Raw genomic sequence first — 26,905 nt, 5'->3', positions numbered from 1 at the left:
AAGGTCTTGGTGCCCCTCATGTATTAGAGATGTAGGCTTGAAGATCGGGGGCATTGTGGCTGGGGCTCTTGGAATTTTGGTGTCTAAAGATCCATGGACTCAGGGCATTGAAGTCCTCTGGTTTCCAGAGATGAGAATTCCTGTTTGTTGTCCCCTAGTGCCTACGAATAGGGCTTGAGGTGCCCCGGGAGCCCGGGATGCATATCTGGACCACAGTCTCCTCCATCCCAGGCACAAGGACCTCCATGACTGGGGTTTCCTAGAGGCTTGGATTTTTTAAATTTGGGATTCCTGGGGGATTTGGTGTTTCCATGATTTGGGGGTCTTGGGAGTTAGGGTTTTGGAGCCTCCTAGGGGTTGTGGGACTTGGGGACCCAGGAAAGTCTGGGACATGTACTCTGGGGTTTGGGATCCTCAGAGTCCCAGAATGGGGCCTTCAAATTTTGGGGTTCCCCAAAGGGGGAAATAATTACTTAAAAAATAGAGAATTTTCTGGGAGCCTGGCCAGCACAGGTGCTGTGGGCTGAATGGGGTGGGCTTCATACAAGGTACTGGGGGTTTCTTGAGGGTGCAGAGGACAGGAAGACTTGGTGGCCCTGTAATTAGCACTTCCAAGACTGTTTTGGGGCCTGTAACTTGGAGGGGACAGTGGGCTGGTTGATGTAGGTCTCTTCTTGAGGGGTAAGAGCAGGGTTTGTTTTTAATGGAGGGAGTCTCTGATTGCAGTGTAAGCGTTTGGGGGTGACCATGGGGGTCAAAATATCTTGAGGGGACTGATGTTAAATGTGAGTCTGTTACTCTGTTGCTTTAGAGGTGTTTCTTTCAAGGGGACTTGATGGGGGCATAGGGGGAATCTTTGTTAATAAGGAAGGGTTCTGAGCCAGTGACTCAGGAATGTTCTGCTGTAGAGCATTATGTAGAGAAAGTTACCGTCATTTGGGGTGATGTGGAAATCTGTTTTTGGGGGGTCTGATCTGAGGGGTTGGGACTAGCCTAAAGGTACTACACTCAGGGAATCTTTTTCTGGGTAACATAGGGTCTATATTTGGGGGGTTATCACGGGGGAATCTGTTAATAATGGGGCCTTAGTGATCGAGGGCTGGCTATTGGGTCTCTCTTCTGGATACATTACTGGGAAACGCTATCTCAAGTGACTAGGGGGCTCCTTGTGTCAGGAGATGCTAGAGGGGGCTCTGTGTCTCTGTGGAAAGTCCAGAGCCTCTAAGACTGCATCTCCGCCCTCAACATCCAGGGAAGCCAGCAGCAGAAGAGCAACCTAGAGATGGAGCTCTCTGATGTGATGTCCTTTGGGGTCCAGACTGTTGTGAAGGTGTTTTGGTTTGCATCATTGTCACTTGATTCACTTTTGGCTCCAAAACTGTCCCCAGGGGGGTTAGTGAATCCACCAATCCTCTGAATTCCAGATGCTGGTACAAAGACTCCATGCCGAGGGGAGCAGGTGAAGTACCAGACACTGAAGACAGAGCCATCGTGCTTGCTGATGGTCTAGCTGGATGCCATACCAGTAAACTGGGACAAAGTCTGGCTTCCCGCAGAAGTGCACAATCCCTTGCTTCTGGCCTGTGATGAGGACTTGGTCTCCAACCTCAGCCTTGGCTCCCTCACGCTGCTGCAGGCCACCCAGAGTCAGGGCTGACGGGGGCCTCTTCTTACCTTTGTGTTCCCTGCGATCTTTGCCAGTGACTCGGGTGAAGTCCATCCAGGGAGTCCGAGGTGTGGAGGTGACAGATCAGGAAGGTGCGCCCACTGCCTTGGAGATCTTGGACAAAGAGGCAAAGCGACCCTGCTTGGGAGGGCAGATGAAGTACCTGACACCCCCAACACTGCCATCATTCTTGCCCTCAGGTTCATCAAGCTGCATGCCCACCCACCAGCCATTGGCAAACTCTGAGGTCTTGCAGAACTGTAGCTGTGGGTCTTCTGGCCATCCAGTAGCATGCAGTCTCCCAGGTGCAGGCCCAGTGTGCTGAGCATGGCATTGCCTGGGACGTTGTCATAGTTAGGTAGCGTGACTCTAGGGAGGGTGCAGGAGAGCGGCACAGCCTCCTCCAGTAGCGTCCACAGCTCCTTGGCCATCAGCACCCCTCGGCCTTGTCCAGGGATATGTCCATGGGACAACTCCTCTGGGACAACCTCCGCTGGCACAAGTCCCTTTCTGTTCCGAAGTGCCGGGTTGGCGCCATGTTCCAGCAAATTATTTGGCCGCGCCAAGCCCTGCAGCGATGTGCAGGGCTGAGCCATGGCTGAAGTCACTGCACTTGGAGTTCATCACTCGGGGCCGTACACCCTTCAGTAGCATGTGCACGAGACCGGGCACGTCGAAATAGGCTGAGTACTGAAGCATGTTCATGTTGGTCCAGCAGCTACGCAAGATCACGTCTGCGCCCAGTGCCAGCAGCTGCTGCAAGAGGCGCACAGCCGTCGCAGGGAACTAGACTCTGTGGGCCCCAGCCTTGCAAGTATAATGGAGCAGTGTCATGTTAGGTCAGCCCATCACGTGGCAGCCTCGTCGCAGAATGTCATTGCCAATGACATCGATCTTGTACTGGACTTGGGGCACCCACTGGTGCACAATGGTGAACAACTCAGCGATGGTGGTCTGCGGGTCATACAGAATCTCTTGAAAGGCAGGGTCGTTGGGGTCAAAGAAGGTGAAGGCATAGTCCTGGGGGTGGGGGGGCGTGCTGAGGAGTAAGCTTCTGCCAGCGCTCCTGGGTGGGGCTGGGGGGCTCTGGGACAGGCTCATAGTCCTCCTCATCTTCTTCCTCCGCCCTGAGCGGTGGGGCCATGGGGGTGGGCCCTGTCTTAGTCATGGTCCTTAGTGGCCCTAAGGGGGCAGGTGCAGAGTTGGGGGTGGCCTTCAGGCAAATCCTCGGGTGAATGGGGCTGAAGACCAAAGCTGAAATCGGGGAAACTGGAGTAACTGGGTGTCGGTGTCTGGGGAAGTGATCGGGAAGAAAGAAACTGAGAGAAGGGGACGAGGCACAGAAGCAGACGGGAGATGGGGTGGAGAGGACTATTCAGTGTATTTTTGAGCAGCAAGTAGTGCCAGGCACTGAGGTAAGTGCTGAGGACACAGTACAGAAAAGGCCTGAACCAGTGGAGCATAAGTGAGTGTAGATACTGCATCCCTATACTTGTTCAGGAAATGTTAGAGCAAGCAACTTTCAGCAACATACCTGGGCAAGGACAGAGGCCTTCTTAAAACCCTCTGAGTCACTGCTCACCCAATTCAACTTTGATTCCTTCTGTTGGTTTAGAAAATTGTTTATTGCCAATGTTATGCTAATGTTTTAGTGGCTGCTACTCTTTTGTTATATTTACTAGTTTGTTTTATTTTTATATTCTGTATATAAGTAATATCATACAGTATTTGTCTTTATCTGTCTGACTTATTTCACTAAACGTAATACTGTCCAAGTCCACCCACGTTACATGTATATTTTCAACTAGTGTTTTTGTTACTTTTGGATATGTGCCCAGGAATGGAATTGTTAGATCATATGGTAGCTCTAATTTTAGTTTTTTGAGAAACCTCCATACTGTTTTCCACAGTGGCTGCACCAATTTACATTCCCACCAACAGTGTACAAGGGTTCCCTTTTCTCCACATCATCACCAACATTTGTTATTTGTGTTCTTTCTGATGATAGCCATTCTGACAGGTGTGAGGTGATATCTCTTTGTGGTTTTGATTTGCATTTCCCTGAAGATGAATGATGTTGATTATGTTTTCATGTGCCTGTTGACCCTCTGTATGTCTTCTTTGGAAACATGTCTATTCAGTTCTTCTGCCCATTATTTAATCTGGTTGTTTGTTTTCTTGATGTAGATTTGTATGAGTAGTTTAAATATTTTGGATATTAACCCCTTATTTGTCATATCATTTGCAAATATTTCTCCCATTCAGTAGGATTTTGTGGCTGCTACTTTAAAATTTTGTTTTATTAAAAAAAGTTGAACTCTAAAGTGAAAAAAAAGTATTAACTGAGGAGAGCTATGTAAATATCTCATGAGAAAATCTCTCCTAGAAGTTCTCCTTTGTTTTCTCCCAAATGAAAATGCTGTGATGATTTCTTTTGAGTTATCTTTTAGTCAGGAAACAACAACCCACTCAGTCATGATAACTTTTTAAAAGTTATTTGAAAAGAGTATAAAATATGCTTTGCCTGCCTTTTGAAAAAATGTTATACTTTTATTGGGCTTGCAGCTTCTAGCTATCTCCACTATAATCACAAAAACTCATTGCATAGTATTCTTCCTGAATATTTAATCATATTAGAATAGAGTAGTCCTAAAACATAATTAAAGTGCTACTTTTTCAAACAGTGTATTAGAGGAGAGCAGAATTGTTTGCTAGATGGGAAAGGTGAATCTGGCACAGAAGGTGAGCAAAAGTGAGCTAGAATGAGAGTATCCAGCTACGGTGAAGGATGCTGAGTGAAAATTCCAGCTACTGAATACCTAAGAAAGGAAAAGAAGAGAGAGTTGATAAAAAACTTTAGTTCCATGGTCAGTAACTGAAGAAATAGACTTGTTGTGGTATATGAGTGCAATACAGTAAAAGAAGTATTTGAAAAAAATATGTCAAAATATGATGTGAAAGTTTCTAAGTAGCCTCGTGAAATAAATCAGAATTGCAAAGTGAAAGAACACAGATTTAGGGTTTGAAGACATGGATGCTGTCCTTTATTGCCTTGCTTCATTGTTCTTGCCTCAATGGGAACCACCTGTTGGATTGTTCAGCTGGGTTTCCCTTTCTCAATTTGTAAGGTCTTTCAAATGGATGGTAAATGGTGTTTGCCTATCTGCAAAGTGGATTTTTTTTCAGCATTCAAAAAGTTCTTGTGCTCGAGCCTCTTTGTAAGGGGCAAACCTCTAAGCAAGGAAGACTTGGATTGCTCTGGTGGGCATGCAGGGGGTGGCAGGCTGGGCTGACCCTCTGAAGGGGGAATGGGACATCTCTCTATTCTCAGGCTTCCCCCAGGACTCAATCCCACAGGACATCTGTATAGCTATCCTCAAGGGCACTAGAGTCAACTGCATCAGGCAGTCCCTCTCTCCTTCCTCCACAAAATGAACATACACAGCGAGTAGTCAGAGTCAATCCAATTCTGCATGTTGCTGAAGGGATTCACTGCAGGAAGCCACCAGATGCTCTCAGCCATCAGGGCATTGATGGTCCTTTTCTAAGGCTCCTTTCAGGGCTTGGCTATCCACCCTCCCTAACGCTGCATCTCAAAGGTTAAAAGTAATGCCTGCTTTCTTGGAATCACGTCCAACATCAGATAGTTTAAGACCCTTCAGCCTCCCTACCAAGATGCTTGTGTCTGTCAAGTCCTTTCATCAAAGACATGGAAGAAGCATTGGGTTGGCCAAAAAGTTCATTTGGGTTTTTCCGTAACTTCTCAGGGAAAAACCCAAATGAACTTTTGGCCAACCCAGTAGTGTCAAGAATTGGCATTCAGGTCATAATCTTTCCCCAGCCCCCTTCACCACTCATTTAAAACATTTATTCTGCAAACGCTGGTTGGGAGAAGGTAAACATTTAATTGTTCTATAAGAACAATGCTCTAGGATCCATTAGCATTAAGTCTGTTCTCTATAATGAAGGTTATCCTTTGATTTGTTTTTATCCCAATGAGAGAAATTGTAGGCTCTCAAGAGCGGAGATCAGCCAAAGGAACTTCAGTTTTCCTTTAGTACCTATGAAATGCAGGGTCAGGCAACATCTGGATACTATCTACAATGCTCCTGTCCTTTGCCTGAAAATGGGTTTTTTACTTTGTTCTAAAGATCCAGAGTACGAGCAAAGCTCATAGCACTCAGTGCTGGGGACAGAAGGTGATTGTTTCTACTGAAACTGTACAAACATAACATGGCCAGGGCCAGGAAGGGAGCATTTGGCACTCTTTTACTGCCTTTCTCGGTGAAGAAATAGATTATTATTAAATATGTTAACATTATATAGATTAAATAATCAAATATGCTTATTTGTTATATATTTGTTCCAGGTTCTAAGAATACAGTGAACAAGATAGCCCTCATTGAGCTTAGATACTAATGTGTGGGAAGAGATTAAAAAAAAAAAAAGCAAAGAAAGGAATAAACAAGCTCATTTCAGACAGTAATATGCTATGAAGAAAGGAATCAGGGCAACAACACTGAGGGCCTGGGGAAGCAGGTTTAGAGGGGACGTCAGTCACAGTCTCTCTGAAGAGGTAACAAAGGACTGAGATCTGAATGAGAAGGAGCCTGGAGCCCTGGTCTTCTAGGAGCTGTAACATAAGGCAATGAGCCAGGAAGGAGTTGAGCCTTTTTAAGGGACAGAGATAATGTCAGTGCATATATATCATGACTTTAGTGAACAGCAGAGAGAGTGATATGAGGTCAGATAAGCAGGCAGGGGCTGAATCATAGTGGTTCTTCTCGGCTTTATTCTAAACATAATAGAAGGCCTAGGCAGTATTTATCTGGACAGTGAAATAACCAGTTTTATATCTTAAAGGGAATATTAGGGACATAATAAGGAAAATAGATTAAAATGGAACTAGACCGGAAACGGGACAGGATTGGGACAGTGTTGAGCAGTGCACATACCAATGTTGTCGTCTGTGCTGCCACAGTGAGAGGGGAGGAGAGTGAGCATGGACTCAAGGGTGATGCTTAGATTTCTGACTGTGCAAAGGATTTAATCGTGGTGTCGTCACTGAGATGGGAAAGATAGTGAATGTGAATTTCCTTCTTGTCTCTCTTCTTAAAAAGGAAAGCACCCTGTTTAATAAAAAATTTAAAAAGGCAAAAGACAAAGACAATCATAAAAAGGAAAATAAATACCTTTACATGAAGGTACCTAGGGATCAAAAATGAAGAGGTAGAAATTTGTTAGTTTGAGGTGAAAGAGAACAATCCAGGAAGATTTCCATGTATAAAGTGATGAAGCCATGACAGAAAATTGATAGGGTTAGGGAACAGCTAATAATCCAGTTTTCCTAAAGCATCACATCTGAGGTGGACAGTAAACAGTGTGTGGATGGAACACAGATTGGGATGCAGGGCTTGTGTTCTCAAGACAGTGAGCACTCACAGGATGACCTCACCAAGCATTGGCTTTGGAGAGACACTCAGGTATGTGGACGAGGGATCTGAGTCAGGGGTATGCTACTTAGCTGTTCTACTAAAACCTGATCATGGTAAGATCTTTCATAGCAGTCCAGACGTGAGACAAGAAAGGTTGAATGAGGGCAGAATTCAACTTTTGCTTTTAACTAGTTTTTGTCCCTTTGCACAAGCCATTCCTGGCCTTGTTTTCACATCTGGAAAATGAATAGGTAGTTGCAATCCAACTTGTGGAAAATGAACAACTTGATTAAAAAATGGACAAAATATATGAAAGATACTACACAAAAGAAGATATACAGGTTGCAAAGAAGCATATGAAAAGGTGATCAACAACCTGTGCCATTAAGCAAATGGAAGTTAAAATAATGAGATATGACCACACACCGATTAGAAAGGCAAAAATTCAAAACACTGACAACACCAAATAATAGCAAGGCTATGAAGCAGCAGAAACTCTTATTTATTGTTGGTAGGAATGCAAAATATGGTATGGCCACTTCAGAAGACAGTTCAGTAGTACCTTACAAAACTAAATTTACTCATCGTACAATCCAGCAATCATGCTCCTTGGTATTTACCCAAAGAGGTTGAAAATTAGTACGAATGTTTAGAGGAGCTGTATTCATAATTACCAAAATTTGGAGGCAACAAAGAAGTCCTTCAGTGGGTGAATGGGTAAATAAACTGGTATATCCTGACAGTTGAATATTATTCAGCGATTAAAAACTGTGAGCTATCAAGCCATGAATAGACATGGAGTGAAGTTAAATATATATTACTAAGTGAGACAAACCAATCTAAATAGATAGTATATGATTCCAATTATATGACATTCTGAAAAAGGCAAAACTATGGAGCCAGTAAAAGAATCAATGGTAGCCAAGGGCAGTGGGGAGGGAGGGATGAATAGGTGGGGCATAGAGGATTTTTAGGTCAGTGAAACTGTTCTGCATGATACAATAATGGTGGATACATGTCTTAGTCATTCAGGCTGCTATCACAGAATACTGAGTGGCCTATAAACAACAGAAATTTATTTCTCACAGTTCTATAAGTTAAGTCCAAGATCAAGGAGCTGTCATGTTCAATGTCTGGTGAGGACCTACTTCTTGGTTCATAGATAAACTTCTTTTTCTCTGTGTCCTCAGGTGGCAGAAGGGGTGAGGGATCTCTGATGTCTCGAATAAGGGCTCAAATTTCATTTTATGAGGGCTCCACTCTCAAGATTTAATCACATCAAAGGTTCCTACCTCCTAATACCATTACATTGGAGGTTAGGATTTCAACATATGGATTTTAGGGGGACTCTATAGGAATACATGTCACTATGACTTTGTCAAAACTCTTAGAAAATATCCCCCACCAAGAGTTAGCCCTAATATAAACTATAGACTTTGGGTGATAATGATGCTTCAATGTAGGTTCATTAATTGTAACATCTGGTGGGGGATGGTGACAATGGGGGAGGCTATGCTTGGGGGGTGGGGGGCAGAAGGTGTATGGGAAATCTGTGTACCTTCCTCTCACTTTTGTTGTGAACGTAAAACTGCTGTAAAAAATAAAGTTTATTTACAAAGGCAACCAGGATATGGCATGATGCTATGATATAAAGACCATTTTTATCGAATTGAAACAGCTCATGCAAGCTTAACAAATTCTGGTGCTATATAAGTATGTCTTTGCTCATCAGAGGTAGGAGGCTGCTAAAACCTCCTCTTTCTGGGCTGCCTGGTCCTATTCATGGCTCCCCAGTGAGTGATGAGGGTGGAAGCTCTATTACCCCCATTTATAGACTCACAGGTTAAGTAATGAATGTGAGGCAAATCACAAGCAGGAATTTAGTAGTAGAAAACGTTTTAAATGCCTCATATTTCTCATCTTTATCCCAGTTAACTTACTCCTTTTTTATTTTCCTCTTGTCTGAGATCCTGTCAGCCTAGGCCTACTCAGAAATTAAGCATGCTGGAATCAAACGAGCATAGATTTCTGAATCAGAACTCCAAGTCCCTTAGTCTACATACATTATTATAGGCTGTATGGGGGATGCCCTTCCAAATCCATGTGTTCTTTTTGAAAACAGAAAAGGCAGTCAAAGAATATCATTCTGCCCTTGTTGCTAAACTGGTATTATTGCTGTTGCTGTTGGTGGTGGTGATGAAGTTGAGTTTTTGACATGTGTGTAAAGTGTGTTACTGGTAGCTATCTGACTAAGGAACTGAGACTAGTGAAGCAAATGATTAGATAAATGTAGACATCAGATAGGCAGCTTTCTAGGCCTAAAGACAGACATTCTGAGCTCTAGTTTGGATTCTGTCTGTGTGACATTACAAAAATCAACTTTCCTCTGTCTACTACCTATTTTCTTATCCATAAGTGGAGTAACAGAAAACCTGACACCACTTCTGGAGATCTGAAGAAAACTCAAACTACTCTAGGTAGTGAGCCTCTAGGTAACCACATTTACATGCATGTGTGTCTGTTATGTGTACATTAGAAAGAGAACAAAAACTGAGGGAAAAGGATCAGGTAAAGGGAAAAGCAGAACATAGAGCAGCCTGATATTCATATGAAATATGTTATTGTGCAGAAATTTTAAAACATACAGAAGACATCTAAAGGAGTCAGGAAAGAGTTAGCAAGAACAACAGAAGTGTGACTCAGGGCACAGAGAAATGGGGTTGAGTAGCTCACATTATAACAAAATGGGCAAAAAATGATAGCATAGTCATTGTCGGTATGTTGGAAATTGACTTACAAAGCTTGATGAGATCTAAGTTCACAGTGTGAATAGATAAAACTGTTATGTCAAAATTATTCATGTAAACCATCTAGCTCATAAGATCTTTTTTTTCCAATTCTTATGAACTGGCTAGTTTGGGCATAACTTCTATTTGTAAAATCATGACTACAACATGATCTTTCATTAATGTCTCCCTTCTGAAAGTAGTCTTTTGTCTAATTTCCTCATTTCAAATTATTTCCAGCCATGTTCACTGGCTTAAAATCTAAAAAATAATAACCACCAAATAGTCACACCTTTCCAAAGTTTGAAAAACACTGGCTTATGTATGAGATAAGGAGAAAAGACCTACCCTCTGTCTGCAGGAGCTGTAAGATCCCATACTTTCACATGGGGCCCAGCTCTGACTGTTTCAGAGGATAACGGGGTGAAATATCAGTTTAGTGCCTTTCTCTCCCCTTTTACAATTCTAAGAGTAGTGTGAGAAAATCTGTTTTTATGTATTTGACTTGGAATAAAAATAATTTCCTATTTTAAAAAAATAATACAATACATCAAGAGCTTAAAGGAGATATAACACATTGGCATTACTGTACAATGGTAGGATTTAGGTTGTTTAATTTCATGATAAAAAAAATTTAGGGGACATGCCAATTTTATGAAGAGTTTAGTTTTAAAACTGTGAGCAAAAAATAAAATTATCTGTATAGAACTCTGGAGACACTACGTTATGTAGCAATTATTATTGTGAATGTGTGGTCCCATTGCCTGGGTCAGATTCAGGCATTGGTGCTTATTATCTGTGTGGCTTAATGTAAGCGTTCAAGGCCATGAATTCTCTTATTGATAAAATTAAATTACCAATAGTAATAAACAAAACAGTATGGCTGGTTGGATGATTAAATAAATAAACATATGTAAGTTGCTTAAGATAATGCCTCACACACAGGGAGCACATATTAAATGTTAGCTATTGTTTTTCCCATGCAGATTACAGGATCTCCAATTCTGATATATTATCTATTTGAAATCATCAGGCAAGTCTGTTATATCCACCTTATTTTATTTCTTTGAAGAATTTTAGTTAAAAGAGAAATCTTCAAGTGTTAAATGTACATGAATACATTTTATCCTACATTTTTCTAAAGTAGTAAAGACTCTCAGGACAATACTAAATTATGAAATATGAAAAACTTGCTATTGACTATTTATCCTTGAAAAGTTAAGGTCTTGGGTGAAAATGTGTTATAGAAAAACCCTGATTTGATGAATTAAGGAAGATTCAGAACCATGAATCAGTGTTGAGCTGCTTTTTTTGTATGGTACATTTAACTAGCAGTCAAGTCTGAAGCCAGCTTTGACTGAATATCTGGAAAAGATATAATCCTAAAAAGTCTACAGCTAGAGCATATTTAGACTTAGTGATCATAATATCATTGGTATGAAATGAAGGTCTATGGAAGAACAATAAAACAAAAATACTGACTTTTAAAAGAAGGTTTTGTAGAAATGCAACTGGAAAGAGAAAAGTGAAATGCTTGTGATGAAATAGAAGACTCATGTAAATCACTCCATAAAAGCAAAAATTAATAAAATATCAACATAAGCCAAAATATTCAGGGAGTGTGAGGAGGGACATTACCCATCTTAAAATCAGATAATTTTTAATATAAAAGAAAACTAAAAAGGCCAAAAATTTTTAAAGAAAAGAAATACTTAAGACAAACGTTTTAAATTCAATTCATTTAGAAGAGATGTATAAATAAGGAAAACATAAGATATCAGTTCATTAGTTCAAATCAGTAGTCTCACTTCAAATTACATGGTAATATACTTGGTCAGTGAGCAACACAGGTCAAAGTTAGAGGATATGTTGAAGTTCTTCTAAATGTTCCTGCCATTTCTAGTGCCTTATTTTCATAACAAACGTTAAATTGTACCCATCTGCAAGTGTTCTTATATCATTTATCTACTAAGTAACTTCTCTTGCAATTCTATATAACAGTATATTCCATAAACTTCCCAAGTTTCATTACATACATATTAAAGTGGACTTCCTTATTAATTTTCTTTCAATATGTGTGTAAATATTTTAGCAAATTATATTGGACACTGATTGGCAACATTCTTGGGATTTTCAATTTATTCTTAATTTTTTTTAATTTTGAAAGCAATATTTGCTTAGTACAAAAAGTAATATGATACAAAGATAAGTAATGAAAAAGTTAATAAACTTTTCATGACATCTCTCCAGCACACCCTCCTGAAGGTTAAAAAATAGGATGGTGTTTATTTTCACTTTTTCCACTGTTCTTTTATTTTTTCTATTAAAAAAGGATTATAGTATTCATGTTGCTTGGAGAGCTTCTCTTTTAACTGAACAATATATCATGGTCAATCCTCATGGTCAATGAGACAGAACTCACTCTTTTTAGTAGCTAATTATTTTTCCATAGAATATGGAATATGCTATGTATATATGTATAATTTACTGATACATTTGACCTTTCTATTTATGGAAGTTTAAAAGCAGTCTGCTGCTTTGTGACTATAACTATGATAATTATTTTATTACATGGCCTTTATGTTGAAGTTAGATTCTCTGAAAAGGATTATTGTGTCAAATGATGTGGATTTATTTTTTATTGCCAGACTTTCCAAAATGGTTTGTATTAATTCACAGTTCTGCTAACAGGATATTAAAGTGTTTATTCCCCATAACTTTGCTAACGATAGTAAGTCATCATTTTTTAATTTGCTGTCTATATGGGTAAAAAAATTGTATCTCACGGTAAATATCTTCTTATTAGTCATCTGGATCTCTTTTCTGAATACCCTATTCACTTTTCTATCAGGTTATTTGTAAATATTAAGACTATTTGTAATAACTTCTGTTTCAAAGCATGATGGGATAACTGGGAGCAAATTTACCCTCCTGTCTGACAAAAACAAAAAAGTGGGAAATAATTTTTTAAAACTCCAACACTTTCAAAGTTGTGGAATGAAGGCAACTCAGGATCATCATCTTTGAGTGATGGGAAACAAATGAGGTAAGCCCTATGATTTACTGCCTTGAGAAAGCCTCCAAGCCATGACATAGGGAAGAAAAATTCAGGCAGAGCCCAGAAAACTTCCTGAGTTGCAGAGACATTGTTGAAGGTCCACGGAGACCAAGGTGGTTAGACAGAGTTTCCAGGAAAGAGTAATGAAGAGCTGCAAAATTAGACAACTCTGCAAATCTAAAGAGGATCCATTTTGAACATTCAACAGAGTCCTTTTCATTGCCTGTGTGAGAGGAAACTACCCAGGGCCAAGAAAAAAGCAACACCAGAAAAGACTAGAAGAAGCTGTTGATGTTGCTCACAGGGGATCAGGAGTGGAGACTGATCAACTACACTGTAAAGCTTCTAATCATGAGGATGCTGGGTCGGGTGCTGAGAGGGTCTTTCATCAGTGTGGGGAATGACTAGCCCTGGATTAAACAGCTCTTTGTAGTTGTCTGACAAATCTTAAAAGCAAGACACAGTAGGATCAATCTGTTTATAAGTAACAACTACATTCCAGAATAAAGTTCAACAATATATAGTAATAAAAACATAAAAATTCACAATGTCTAGCAACAATCTAAAATTACCAGGCAAGCAAAGAAGCAATAAGATATGATCAATAATCAGGAGAAAAATCAATGAATTGAAACTGATCCAGAACTGTTACAAATGTTAGAATTAGCTGTCAAAGGTTTTAAAATAGTTATTAAAACTGTATCCCATTTAATGAAACAGTTAAGTAGACCTAGTGGGGAGGCCTAACTTGAATTTCTAGAGATGAAAATCACAATGCGTGAAATGAAAACTACACTGGATAGGATCATAACAGATTAGATCCTGCAGAAAAAAGATAAATGAACTTGAAAAGATGGCAACAGAAACTGTCTAAAATAAACACCAGAGATAAATAAGAATTAGAAAAAAAGGAACAGAAAAAAAGAGAACATGAGTTACTAATATCAGAATCAAGAGAGGTCATATCAGTATAGATCTTATAGATATTAAACATAATAAGGAAATATTATGACCAACTTTATGGCAATAAATTCAACAACCTAGATAAAGTGGATAAATTCTTTGAAAGACAAAAGCTGCCAAAATTCACTCAAGATGATATAGATAATAATTTTTCTTTTCACAAAGAAAAATTCATTCTTGGATGACTTCATTGATGAAATTAACCAAGTGTTTACAAAAGAAATATTACTAGTCCTCCACAAAGTCTTTCAGAAATTTGAAGAGCATGGGATATTTGTCTGACCAAAAAATAAAATAAGCCTCAGCAAAATAAGAATAGAAGCAAACTTTCTTAACCTGATAAAAAAGATCTATGTAAAACCTACAACTAATATCATATTAATGATGAAAGACTGAATTATTCTGCCTCAAATCAGGGAAAAGGCAAGCCTGCTCGCATCGCTACTACCTAACACAATATTGGAAGTTCTGGCTAATGAAACAGGACAAGGAAAAAAAAAAGACATACAAATTAGATAAAATGCTTTTGTTCACAGATGACGTATTTGTCTATGTAAGGAATCTAATGGAATTTACTAAAAAGTTAGTAGAAGCCATTAATGAACAAACTCAGGAATTCTGTAAGATATAGAATACATATAAAATAAATTATATTTTATGTACTCACAATGAATAATTAGAAATTAAAAATATAAAAACATATCCTTTATAATAGCATCAAAATATGAAATAGAGATACTCTTGTAAAAGATGTAAAAGACCTTTACACTGAAATTTATAAAGCTGGTGAGAGAAATTAAGGAAAATCTAAATAAATGGAGAGATAAACCATGTCATGGGTTGGAAGGCTCAATAATATTACATGGTCAATTCTCCTCAAACGAGCTTATTTCTTTAATGAGATCTAATTTATAGTGTCATTCTGGGGACAGTAAGTGGGCCATGGGGATCGGTGGGAGGAAGAGATTTTTTACAAAGAGCCATAAGGAAACTTTTGGAGTGATGGAGATATTAATTATTTTGAGTGCAGTGATTGTTTCACAGATGTATACATATGCCAAAATATCAAATTGTCCACTTTAAGTAGGTACAATTTTTTTAACAATCATATTATATTTGATACAAATTTTATATATTTCTTTTTTATTATGAATTTTAATCGTTAAACTGTAATGAACATTATAATTTTTGAAGTCTAAGAATGGTCTTCAGATTTTATTTATGACATCTTTTATTTTATTGTTATATAGATAAATGTGTCTAGTCAGATAAACATCTTTTATCATAAAATCTAGGACTTGGGTTGTATTAAAATGTCAAAAACTAAGGTTATGTAAATATTATCTCATATTCTATTTAATATTATTTATGTTAATTTAGATTTTATTCAATTTAGAATTTATTAGTTTATTAATTTATTAATTCTAAGTAGTTAAAGATATGTTAATTATACATCATTTATTATAAGTAATGGTTGTACAGAAATACATGTTAAAACTTGGAACATAATAGTTAAGCTTAATTATCCTTGCATTTCTTTTTTTATTAATCAATTAAATCATTTATTCAGTATTTATTGAGAGGCTGTAATGTATCAGTATAGGAATTCAGGAGTGAACTAAATTGACAAAAATCCTTGCCTGAAGTGAGCTAAAATTTTGGTGTTGGGGAGTGATGGGCAAAAAATAAAAAAGTAAAAAAATAATATTTGATGAAATGCTGTATTAAATATTAAATATGTGATGATATTGCTATATTAAGAATATGTGATGATATGTGCTATATGAAAAAATATAACAAGAAAAAGAACCAGAAAATGCTGGAGAAGGTGGTAGTGATCTCAATTTTTAAATAGGGTCAACTCAGGAAAAGTCTTGTGAAGTTACTTGTGAGCTAAGACTTATGGGGGTGAATGGAGAGGTCTGGGGGAAGAGCTTTAGGGAAGTGGAGAGAGCAAAGGCAAAGGTTTTGTGGTGGGTGTATGCCTGCCCTGTTTGTGAACATGAGAAAAGCCAGTGTGGCTAGAGCTCCCAGTAAGCTAGGAGTCATTGGGGATTTTTAAACAGAAGAGTGCCAAGACATGACATATGATTCAAAGGGATCACTAGATGTGTTGTGCTGAGAATAGGCAATAAGCAGGATGGAGACCCACAGAGGACTAGGCAAAGCAGTTAGAGGCTTGTTTATTGTAGCCTAGAAACATGGTACCCAGAAAAGTCAGGCACGTGGGAAAGAAGCCAAACAAGGAGGAACACCTCTTTCCATGTGTTCAACACCACTCAGCGTTTTTCTGTATAATCGCAATTAGACCACTCTACTGACCTCCATACTGGTAACTGGGTAGGGTGGTCATTAATAGAATGGATTAAATAAACCACGACCATGATAAGGGCTTGGGTTTAAAACTGCTAATAGTAACATTAAGCCATTTAATCCTTTCACTTAAATTAACATCTTTTTTATAAAGTGGTGCCCCAAACAACATTCAGGCTTGTAACTGAGTTGGTTGATATTAGTAAATACTTGCAAAATTAGTTTGGTAGAAGAGTGACCACTAAGATTTCCAACTAAAGGTAGAACAGTTGAATGGTGCTGCTTCACAGGTATATGCTGTACGCAGTCGTTTGCAACATGCTTTAAATAACTACTTAAGAGTGATTACGTCATCCAATTTACATTGGTATTTGTACAATCCATACTTTCTGAAAAGAGAAATAGGATTAAAAATAGTGCCATTGAAGCGTTAAGGAATAATAACTAATTTGTAAAAATGTATTGAGCACATATTATGTGCCAATAATGATGAGATTTCTTGTAGTTACAAAGATAAATATTATCTTTTCTTCAAGGAATTCATAGTTTTGTGGAGTAATAAAATTTCTAATAGGGATAAGCACATGAATATTACTCAGAATATTTATTGAGCACTCACTGTGTGCTGGACATTTTGTTTTGCATGTATTATATCTTCAATTTTACATACCTATAAAGTAGGCAGTAATGTCATTGCCATTTTAAGAATGAGAAAACTGACACAGATTAAATGACATGTCTATAGACACAGGGAGTATAAAAAATTATGAAAAATTTTTCATATAGAAATAATTATAAAAAGTGTTTTGGTGTTATAAAAATGTACTGTGGGTTTATAGATGGAGGTCCAAGGGTATGCGGGAAGCATAGCAGAAAAAGAAAGTAATGTGTGGTTCTGATTCTGGGTGACAGAAAAGAGACCACATGACAAAAAGAACCATAAACGCAAAGGGACATGTATTTTTTTTTAAAAAAAGAACTGTGTGAGAGGCATTAATCTTTGCTGGTATGGGGGTGGGTAAGCTTAGGAGGAACAGGGCCTGAGTTTGGTAAGTAGTTTGAAAGCAGATTGTGAAAGTACCTTTCTTAGGAATTTGAAACTGGTCGTGTAGACAGGGGAGTTTCTAAGAGTTTTATAGTAGAATACAAGTGCTTTAGAAAGACAGTGCAGTGAAAGGGCATAGAATCCTCTCCTGAGTTAGTAACTGTACAATATGATGATAGTGGAAAGCAAGCAAGGGAAAGTTTGGAGAACAAGTTTGGAAACACAAACCAGGAGACTTATGCCACCAGACAAAGGCTCAAGTCCAGATCTGTGCACTCAAGAGCTGCAGCAAACTCTGGTATGATCTGGGCCAGAGACCATCTTTGAGGGGTCTCATGAAGCAGCCAGGATTTGGGATTATTTGTCATGGAAATTCTTGGTAAAATGTGGATGGGCACTGAGTCTTTTGAAACTCAGGAGAGAATTTGAAGCAAGATGTTTTGGTGTCATCAGCAAACTGGTGGGATCAGGCAGGAGAGTGAAGAATGTTGTCCAGGAAGAACAGCTGGATTCTTCTTCTTATTTTTTAAAGTCATCTCCCATGTCTGTATAATGGAAAGTTGTGGGACAGAATTTCAAACCAGTCTCTGGCTTCCTGACTTCATTCATCACCTCCTTCATCCTTAACATCCATCATCTTTTTCCAGGAGCAGTATCTATTTGACCCAATGTAGCTCAAAAGAAGCTGCCTAAGATTTGGAATATGATAGACTTTACATCACTGACTTTGTCATGAATAACTGGGCAAACAGGGAAGTGTGCTTAAAGTTTAGAGAAAACAACAAGAAAAAGTAAAACAAAAATAATAAAAATATAGCCTACCTTATAGAGTCTTTAGGAAGATAAGTAATAAACATAAAGCACTAAGTAGGCACATGAAAAGTCTGTAGACTTACTTTACAGTAAGTATCGAATAACTACTATATGCTAAATATTGAGGTTATAGTTACAAGCAAGTCACCTTTTTTACCCCTAAGAAACATAAAAATCTCAATTATAAGCTGCTCTACAAAACATTAAAGAAGTTATATCAATTTTATTCACTAAAATTTGAGAATTATACTCAACTGGGTACTGACAACTTCAGAATAGTACTGCCTGTTACTCAGAGGATTATAAAGAATAGAAAACATCTCCTTCTTTTAAGTCTCCAAGCCAACTATCTCAGGGCTATCACATTTTAAAATAAATAGAATTACGACATTCTCCCACCTCAAAAGCAAAAGTTAAGAATTGATTGCCCAAACTGCCCAATCTGTCCTGTTAACACTCTAACAATTTGGTGGTCCAAGGGTGACCACATTCATAATCCATCACTTTGAAAACACAGGTTGATTCAACTCACAATAAATAGATGAAAATATGCTGTAAAGCATAAACTGTATGATGTACATCTGTTGCTCAGATATAGAATAACAAAAGGATGAGATATTTATTTCATATATTACAGCTGAGTTTTGCAATTAACTATAAAATTGTAGCATGTGATAGTTCTGTATCTACAAATAAAATAGACTATGAGAGCAAATAATTATTAGGATTTGTTTCACAAATGTAGAGATTGACACCATTGACCTTTCCCCTCTGAGCTCCACCCAATCTTGGATACTCCCTACGCCAAAGTGCTTTCCAGCATCAAAGGAGGTGCTGGCAGGGTTCTACTCACTGCTTGCACAGGTGAGCAAACCAGTACTTGTGTTTATCTCAGTGTATAAAATGCAAAAATTTCCACAGAAAAATGGAAGTTTCCAATAGAAAACAATATGATTGTTACCAATTTACATTTTGATTGCCTATTCAAATTCAGTATATAATACAGCAATTCTTTTTGGCTTCTATATTCAAATTTATACTTAGTATTTGTAGTCCCTGGAACTTATTTAGTGTAAAGTGTCAAGCAAAGCTGAATGAATTCTCTGGACTTCCCTGGTGGCACAGTGGTTAGGAATCCGCCTACCAATGCAGGGGACATGGGTTCGAGCCCTGTTCCGGGAAGATCCCACATGCTGCGGCACAACTAAGACCATGTGCCACAACTACTGAGCCTGCATGCTACAACTACTGAAGCCCATGAGCCTTGAGCCCATGATCTGCAACAAGAGAAGCCACCACAATGAGAAGCCTCTGCACTGCAACGAAAAGTAGTCCCCACTCGCCGCAACTAGAGAAAGCCTGCACACAGTAATGAAGACCCTACACAGCCAATAAATAAATAAATTTATTTTAAAAATATAAAATTGCTATGTGGAGACAGGTTAGTGAAGAGGAAATATGAGTCTGCTATTTGTATAATTCTCTATCTGTTGAGGCATGAGTATTTTAAATTCTGAACTATTCATACTGTTATTCACAATGGCCAAATATCTCATACAATTACTTCATTTATTTTATTTAATATGATTTTACTCACAATATATTTTCTAACATATCTTAAGATCATATAAACATAATAAATATGCATTTTAGTGGGGGGATACAATATGACATGGATTTAACAGAGGACTACATGCCTGTCATTATATATTTGTACTGTAGGAAGAACAATTATTCAAACAGGCACATATATTTTGTTAGGTTCTATCATACTTGATATTTCTACCCATATTTTATGGCAAAGGTAATTTATGATCTATACCTTATTTATAACTGAAAAATAGATTTCATGATGTTTTAGAAAGATTCTAAAACTAGGATTGTTTGTTGGGCCATAATATCGATTTTCTGTCTGATTCTCTTTTCCATGTTACCACTATTTCTAAAGACTACTGGCAACTCTTTGGTAGTGAAATGTGAAAGTAAATAGTGCTACTTATTACAAAATATTTTATTTTAACAATTGCATAAAAATTACAAGTCTGCTACAAGCAAATATATTTCCTCTAAAGGTGGCTGAAAAAGGATCCAAATAAGGCAATGATCCTTTTTCAATCTATGGGAAGGTTGGATACAGTGCATTTTTGCTCCTGTGTGGTTCTCTATGTCACCAAAAATAGAGTGGGAAGAAGTGCTAATATAGGAAGCCATAAAGAAAATAATCATAGGGGGTTAGAAACTAGAGCTCAGGAGTTTGTCATTTTATTAGAATAACATGTGTCAGCTCTGTGTTTAAGTATGTAACAACTTTCCCATCTGTCATCAAATTATACCTTAGTGAATATTGATGTTTTATCATATGTAGTTTTAATAGTTAATATACAAATTTAAGTATTGGCCAACATTATTCTTTCTGTTTGTTTATATCTAGGAGGTATTATTATTATTATTATTATTATTATTATTTTGCGTTACGCGGGCCTCTCACTGTTGTGGCCTCTCCCGTTGTGGAACACAGGCTCCGGACGCGCAGGCTCAGCGGCCATGGTTCACAGGCCCAGCCACTCCGCGGCATGTGGGATCTTCCCAGACCGGGGCACGAACCCCTGTTCCCTGCATCGGCAGGCAGACTCTCAACCACTGCGCCACCAGGGAAGCCCCTATTTTTTAAATATTCTAGAATAATCATATTTTTGCCATCCTCACTAAATCAAACTTTTACAAAGTAATGTAAATTCTAAGTGCCAATAACATTTAATTTCTGTTGTGGTTTGGATGTCTTATACACATCATTTTGTGATATCCAATTGTATTTGTTATTTTTAAAAGTGTTGAAAGTAAGTTTTAAAATTAATCTTAAATGTTAAAAATATATACCCTATTGATGTCATATTTTATCTGACTCGAGTGATTGTAAAGTTTTTTCTTTCAAGTAATTATCAGAAAAACAACTTTGGAAGAAGATTCTAATTTTACTGTAGTTACAGCTTACAAGAAAGTCCTTCAGATTGATTCCTCATAGCTGTCTTTAACATGTGTGGCTCTAGGCCAATATCAAAAGCTAACATCAGTTTTTCTACCTGCATGAATTTGGCTTAGGAAACATTTTACCTAATTTCTATCACTTAGTCATGTTAATAGCAATATAACATGAGTCTGCCCAAAGGCCATTTTCTACCATCTGGATACCTGAGGGTTATTAACACCCCTCAATCATTCACGTTCAACTTACTGAAAATGAGATACGGGGAATATTTCAGAAAGTTGGAATGCATCACAAGGAGAGAGAAAATTACTCACTCAAAGTGGATTAATTTATCAAGACTCCTTGATGTTGCTAAGTTCTTGAATGTTATCAAGAAATATTTCAAAACCACACTGTGAATACAAATTTGATGACAAGCAGAAAACTAACAGTCTAAAAAGAATGTAACTGTCCTTTAACAAATATTTAAACACATTAACCTACATTTACTATAAATAGATATATCTTCAAAATTGTTGGATGAAGCTGTTATTTGTATTAACTTTTTGCATGAATTTAAACATCATTTCTCTGGGATTTTTGGTCTTCTCATCCACTAAATAAAGATCAAGACTATTTGACTTCTTAACCCTCTCCTCCCCAAATCTAACATCCTATAGCTTGACATTTATACTTGTAAAGGCAATGAACAAAGAAGTGTTGAGAAACAGCCAGGTTCTTATAATTGGCAATTCTTATACGAAATGCTAAAAGAGAGTAATTTCACCATTGTGTGCCCATGTGGACTTTCTGAACGAATTGGCAGGTGATAATGGACTCCATAAAACCCCTAAAGGAAGATGACTAGTGACTGTAAGTTTAATGAGAATATGTAGAGAGAGAAAAAAAGGAGAATCATAATGAAAGCAAGTGAAGGGGTAGTTAACTTAAGCAAGTTAGTTCATGAGTTGCCTGGAGGAAGCTAAGTACCAGGTTTCAGTAGTTTTGCTTCATTTCAGTGTTAAACTTAAAAAGATCAAAGAAAGAGCATTCAAAATTAACACATGCAATTTTCTCACTCAGGTGGATAGAAATAATCTCTGACAACTTTTGTTTCAAAGAAACTATTCTTTTGCATATCTGAAATATATACCTCTCAATTTTACATAATAATATGAATCACCAAATAATTCAATCTTACTGCACACAAACAAAAAAATATTTTTCTTTATAATGGTGAAAATATACTCTAAAAATTACTAAAAGTTTTGCCTAGAATACCACCCATATGGATCTTCATTGGAAATCACTATAAGAAAATATGGTTTGATTCCTTTATATATTATCATATAACAGGGGTAAAGTTTGATATAAAGCTTATGGTCACAAATACATAAGCTTTTGATAGCCATTTGCTGAAATTTTCAAGGAACTGAACTTTTTATAAAGGTTGAAAGTTTTATAAAGGCCAAAATAATAATACTACCCAAAAAACCAAAATATCTGAATGTTGGACTTAAAAACTTTTATTTGGAGAAGGATCTATATATCTATGAGGATTTGTATATAAATAGATACATAGATTTTATATAAAATCAAAGAAGTTGATTTAAGCATTTTTATATGCTCACCTTTCTAGCAATAGTTTTAAATATTAAAATTTCATGCTTTTGAGAGAACATTGCAGACTAACCAATTCTTGAATCTTACAAAAAAGTGAGATATCCCACTGGTATAAGCCATCATATACTGGTCACAATTGCTTCTCAAGGACATACAGAAACATATCTAACAAGTACCACCTAATTAAAGAGGAAGGTTCTCTTTTCTCTATAAATTGTGCAGTCCTGCATAGAATGGATATATTTATTGAAATTTATTCTTGACTTTACAAAGGTAATTTTTCTTGATTAATAGAAAGCTGATTAAGAATCCCAGAATTTATTGTCTTAGAAAATAAAATAATTTTAATTTCAAGTTTCCAAAGGCTGTGTTTCCATATATATATATATATATATATATATATATATATATATATATATATATATATATATATATATATATATAGAAATGCCCTCAGAATTCTCAAATTGGGTGATAGAAACTTGGAATTCAGTAATTCTTTCAGATTTACTGGAGCAAAGATTCAGGAGATTGAGAAAAATCATAGAAGATTGAGTAAACTCTCATAGGCATATCACATCTCTCTTTCTTTTGTTTCCTAAGATCATATTTTTTCATTAAAGTAATTTAGGTAGACTCTTGAAAACTGAGGCTAATGAACAGACCTATGAAGAGAAGACATGAGATAATAAATGTTGCCTGAGATTCATGATCCCTGGAACTAAGCAAAAAATCAGTGGATTTTGAATGAGAGATGTTTATAAAGTTTATTTATCCTTCTTTTGCCTATTGCCATTGTCAGTCTCACCTCTGTCAATTTTGTTCTCAGCTAGCAATAGGACAAGATAGGAAGGGAGATAATGGTTGAGAAGTATCCAGGTAGCAGAAGATTAACTCTGTGGGGATCAGCAAAGAAAAGAGGTGAGAGAAAGTGCAGAAGCAACTGGAGAAAGGCAGATTATATGTCTAAACAGGGAGTTCTTCAGAGGCTGTTCTTGCACAACACATTGTGTTGTAGACTGTCAGAATAGCCAAGAATGATTAATATTTTATTACCTAAAAATATACATTCACAGAATATGATACCTGAGGTTTTACAATACCATAATAGTAATTAGCACATTATTCTGCAAAGTGGGAGCAAATTCCCTAAGTAAAATTGTTTGGTTCAATGTTGCTAAATCCTCAATATTATTCATATTCTGAACAGTGCGTTAAGATTGAATGAACCATGATACACCACATTAAAAAAACAAAGGATAAAAACCATATGATATCTCAATATATGCAGAAAGAGCATTTGACAAAATTCAACACCCATTTATGATAAAAATTCTCAATAAAGTGTGTGTAGCAGGAACATATAATTATGTTTAACACAATAAAGGCCATATATGACAAACCCACAGCTAACATCATACTCAATGGTGAAAACCTAAAGCTCTTCCTTTAAGCACAAGACAAAGATGTCCACTCTTGCTGTTTCTATTTAACATAGTATTGGCAGTCCTAGCCATGATAATTAGATGAGAATAAGAAATAAAAGTCATCCAAATTGGAAAGGAAGAAGTAAAACTGTTACTATTAACAGATGACTTGATACTACATATATGGGAAATCTTAAAGATTGCACCAAAAAAGCTACTAGAACTAATAAATGAATTCAGTAAATTTGCAGGACACAAAACTAATATACAATCTGTTGCATTGATATACACTAATAACAAACTGTCAGAAAGAGAGATTAAGAAAATAATCCCATTTATAATTGCATCAATAAGAATAAAATAACTAGGAATAAATTTAATCAAGAAGGTGTAAGGCTTATAGTATGAAAACTAAGAAATTGATTAAAGAAATTAAAGAGGGGTTTCACTGGTGGCACAGTGGTTCAGAGTCGACCTGCCAATGCAGGGGACATGGGTTTGTGCCCCAGTCCGGGAAGATCCCACATGCTGTGGAGCGGCTAGGCCCGTGAGCCATGGCCACTGAGCCTGCATGTCCGGAGCCTATGCTCCACAATGGAAGAGGTCACAACAGTGAGAGGCCCACGTACCGCAAAAAAAAAAAGAAATTAAAGAGAACAAAAATAAACAGAACGTTATACCATGTTCATGGATAGAAAAATTAGCATTGTTAAAAAGTCCATACTACCTAAAGCAATCTACAGATTCAGTGTCATCCCTACCAAAATACCAATGGCATTTTTCTCAGAACTGGAAAAACTAATCCTAAAATTTGTATGGAATCACCGAAGACCCCAAACAGCCAAAGCAATCTTGAGAAAGAACAAAACTGGAGGTATCACACTCCTTGACTTCAAACTATACTACAAAGCTATATACTAATCAAAACAGTATGGGACTGGCACAAAACAGACACATATATTAATGGTGAATAGAGAGCCCAGACAAAAACCCAGGCTCATATGGACAATTAATCTATGACAAAGGAGGCAAGAATATACAATACAATGGGGAAAAGAGTTTCTTCAGAAAATGGTGTTGGGAAAACTGGATAGCTATATGCAAAAGAATGAATCTGAATCACTATCTTACACCATATGCAAAAGTAAACTCAAGATGGATTAGAAACTTGAATGTAAGACCTGAAAATGTAGAACTACAAGGAGAAAACATAGGCAGTAAGCAATCTGACATTAGTCTTAGTATTTTTTTGGCTCTGTCTCCTCAGGCAAGGGAAACAAAAGCAAAAATAAGCAAATGGGACCTAATCAAACTAAAAAGCTTTTGCACAGTGAAGGAAACAATCAATGAAACAAAAAGTCTGCCTATGAATGAGAAAACACATTTGCAAATTATATACCCAATAAGGGATTAGTATCCAGAATATATAAAGAAATCATACAACTCATCAACAAAAAACAATCTGATTAGAATATGGGCAGAGGACTTAAATAGACATTTTTCCAAAGAAGACATAGAGATGGCCAACAGGCACATGAAAAGATGCTCAACATCACTCATTATTAGAAAAATGCAAATAAAAAGCACAATAAAATATTAACTCACCCCTGTCAGAATGGCTATTATCAAAAAGACAAATATAAGTGTTGGTGAGGATATAGAGAAAATGAACACTCCTTCACTGCTGGTGGGAAAATAAGTAGTGCAGCCACTATAGAAAACAGTATGGAGGGTCCTCAAAAAATTAAAAATAGAACTACCATATGATCCAGCAACTCCACTCCTGGGTATTTAACCAAAGAAAACAAAACCACTAATTCAAAAATATATATGCACCCTTATATTCACTGCAGCATTATTTACAATAGCCGAGATATGGAAGCAGTCTTAGTTCCTATCAATAGATAGTTGGATAAAGGAAGATAGATATATATATATAATGGAATATTACTCAGCCATAAAAAAGGATGAAATCTTGCCATTTGTAACAACATGGACGGATCTAGAGGGTATTTTGCTAAGTAAAATAAGTATTTTGCTAAGTAAAATAAGATTTCACTTATACATGGACTCTAAAAATCAAGCAAATTTGATACAACCACTATGGAAAACAGTATGGAGGTTCCTTTAAAAAAACTAAAAATAGAACTACATTTCTAAATGTAGAACTAAATTCTTTCTCAGTTGCTTTCAAATAGTGCAGAAGATTGTATTAAAGTCAAGCCTATCCTAAAATGCTTTAAGCCAATTTTTTTAACTTAAAGAGAAAAAAAAATAAATACTGTGTGAATCAAATCCTAACAAGAATAAAAAATTCACTTAAATGGTTCACATGAACAGATTTTAATGAAAAGGCTATTTGGAGATGCATGGGCTGGAGAGGATAAGCCATTCTGAATCCAGCAACATGGCAAGATATGATCATCACTGATACTGAAGGAGCAGGGGAGGAAGTAGCTACAGGGATGTTGAAACCATGGAGTGGGTACTTCCCAGTGGATATTTAGTCCTGGGGGGATGTAGATACTGGTAGACACATAGCTCTAGAGCAAGGAGGACAAATGGGTGAAACATCCAGACCTCTCACTTCCACCTCCTGCACCCCTGCTATTGCCTCTCCCTGGCCAAACTCGGGCACCCCACCTAAGCCAGAGAGCTAGGAAGTTAGATAGGTACAAGATTCAGCCTTCCTAGACTTACAGAAGAAAAGAAAGGTGAATGCATATGCAGTGGGCAAATGGATAAAAATCCAAAAGAGATACCCAGTCTTTTAAAATTGTATTCCTTTTTCACCCTAGAATTATATATCAA

General features: G+C 37.1%; 1 protein-coding gene and 1 pseudogene across 4 annotated transcripts in view; both read right to left on the bottom strand.

Moving 5' to 3' along the window:
* Positions 1-26,905, bottom strand: part of KHDRBS2 (KH RNA binding domain containing, signal transduction associated 2) — a 739,251-nt gene that overhangs the window by 356,793 nt on the left and 355,553 nt on the right. The window lies entirely within an intron of this gene.
* LOC137233065 (CAP-Gly domain-containing linker protein 3-like) lies at positions 1,222-2,974 on the bottom strand (annotated as a pseudogene).

This window comes from Pseudorca crassidens, chromosome 10 (assembly GCF_039906515.1).
Source record: "Pseudorca crassidens isolate mPseCra1 chromosome 10, mPseCra1.hap1, whole genome shotgun sequence".
Classification (NCBI taxonomy): domain Eukaryota; kingdom Metazoa; phylum Chordata; class Mammalia; order Artiodactyla; family Delphinidae; genus Pseudorca; species Pseudorca crassidens.
The sequence above is the reverse complement of the archived record's forward strand: the minus strand, read 5'-3'. Positions and strand labels throughout refer to the sequence as shown.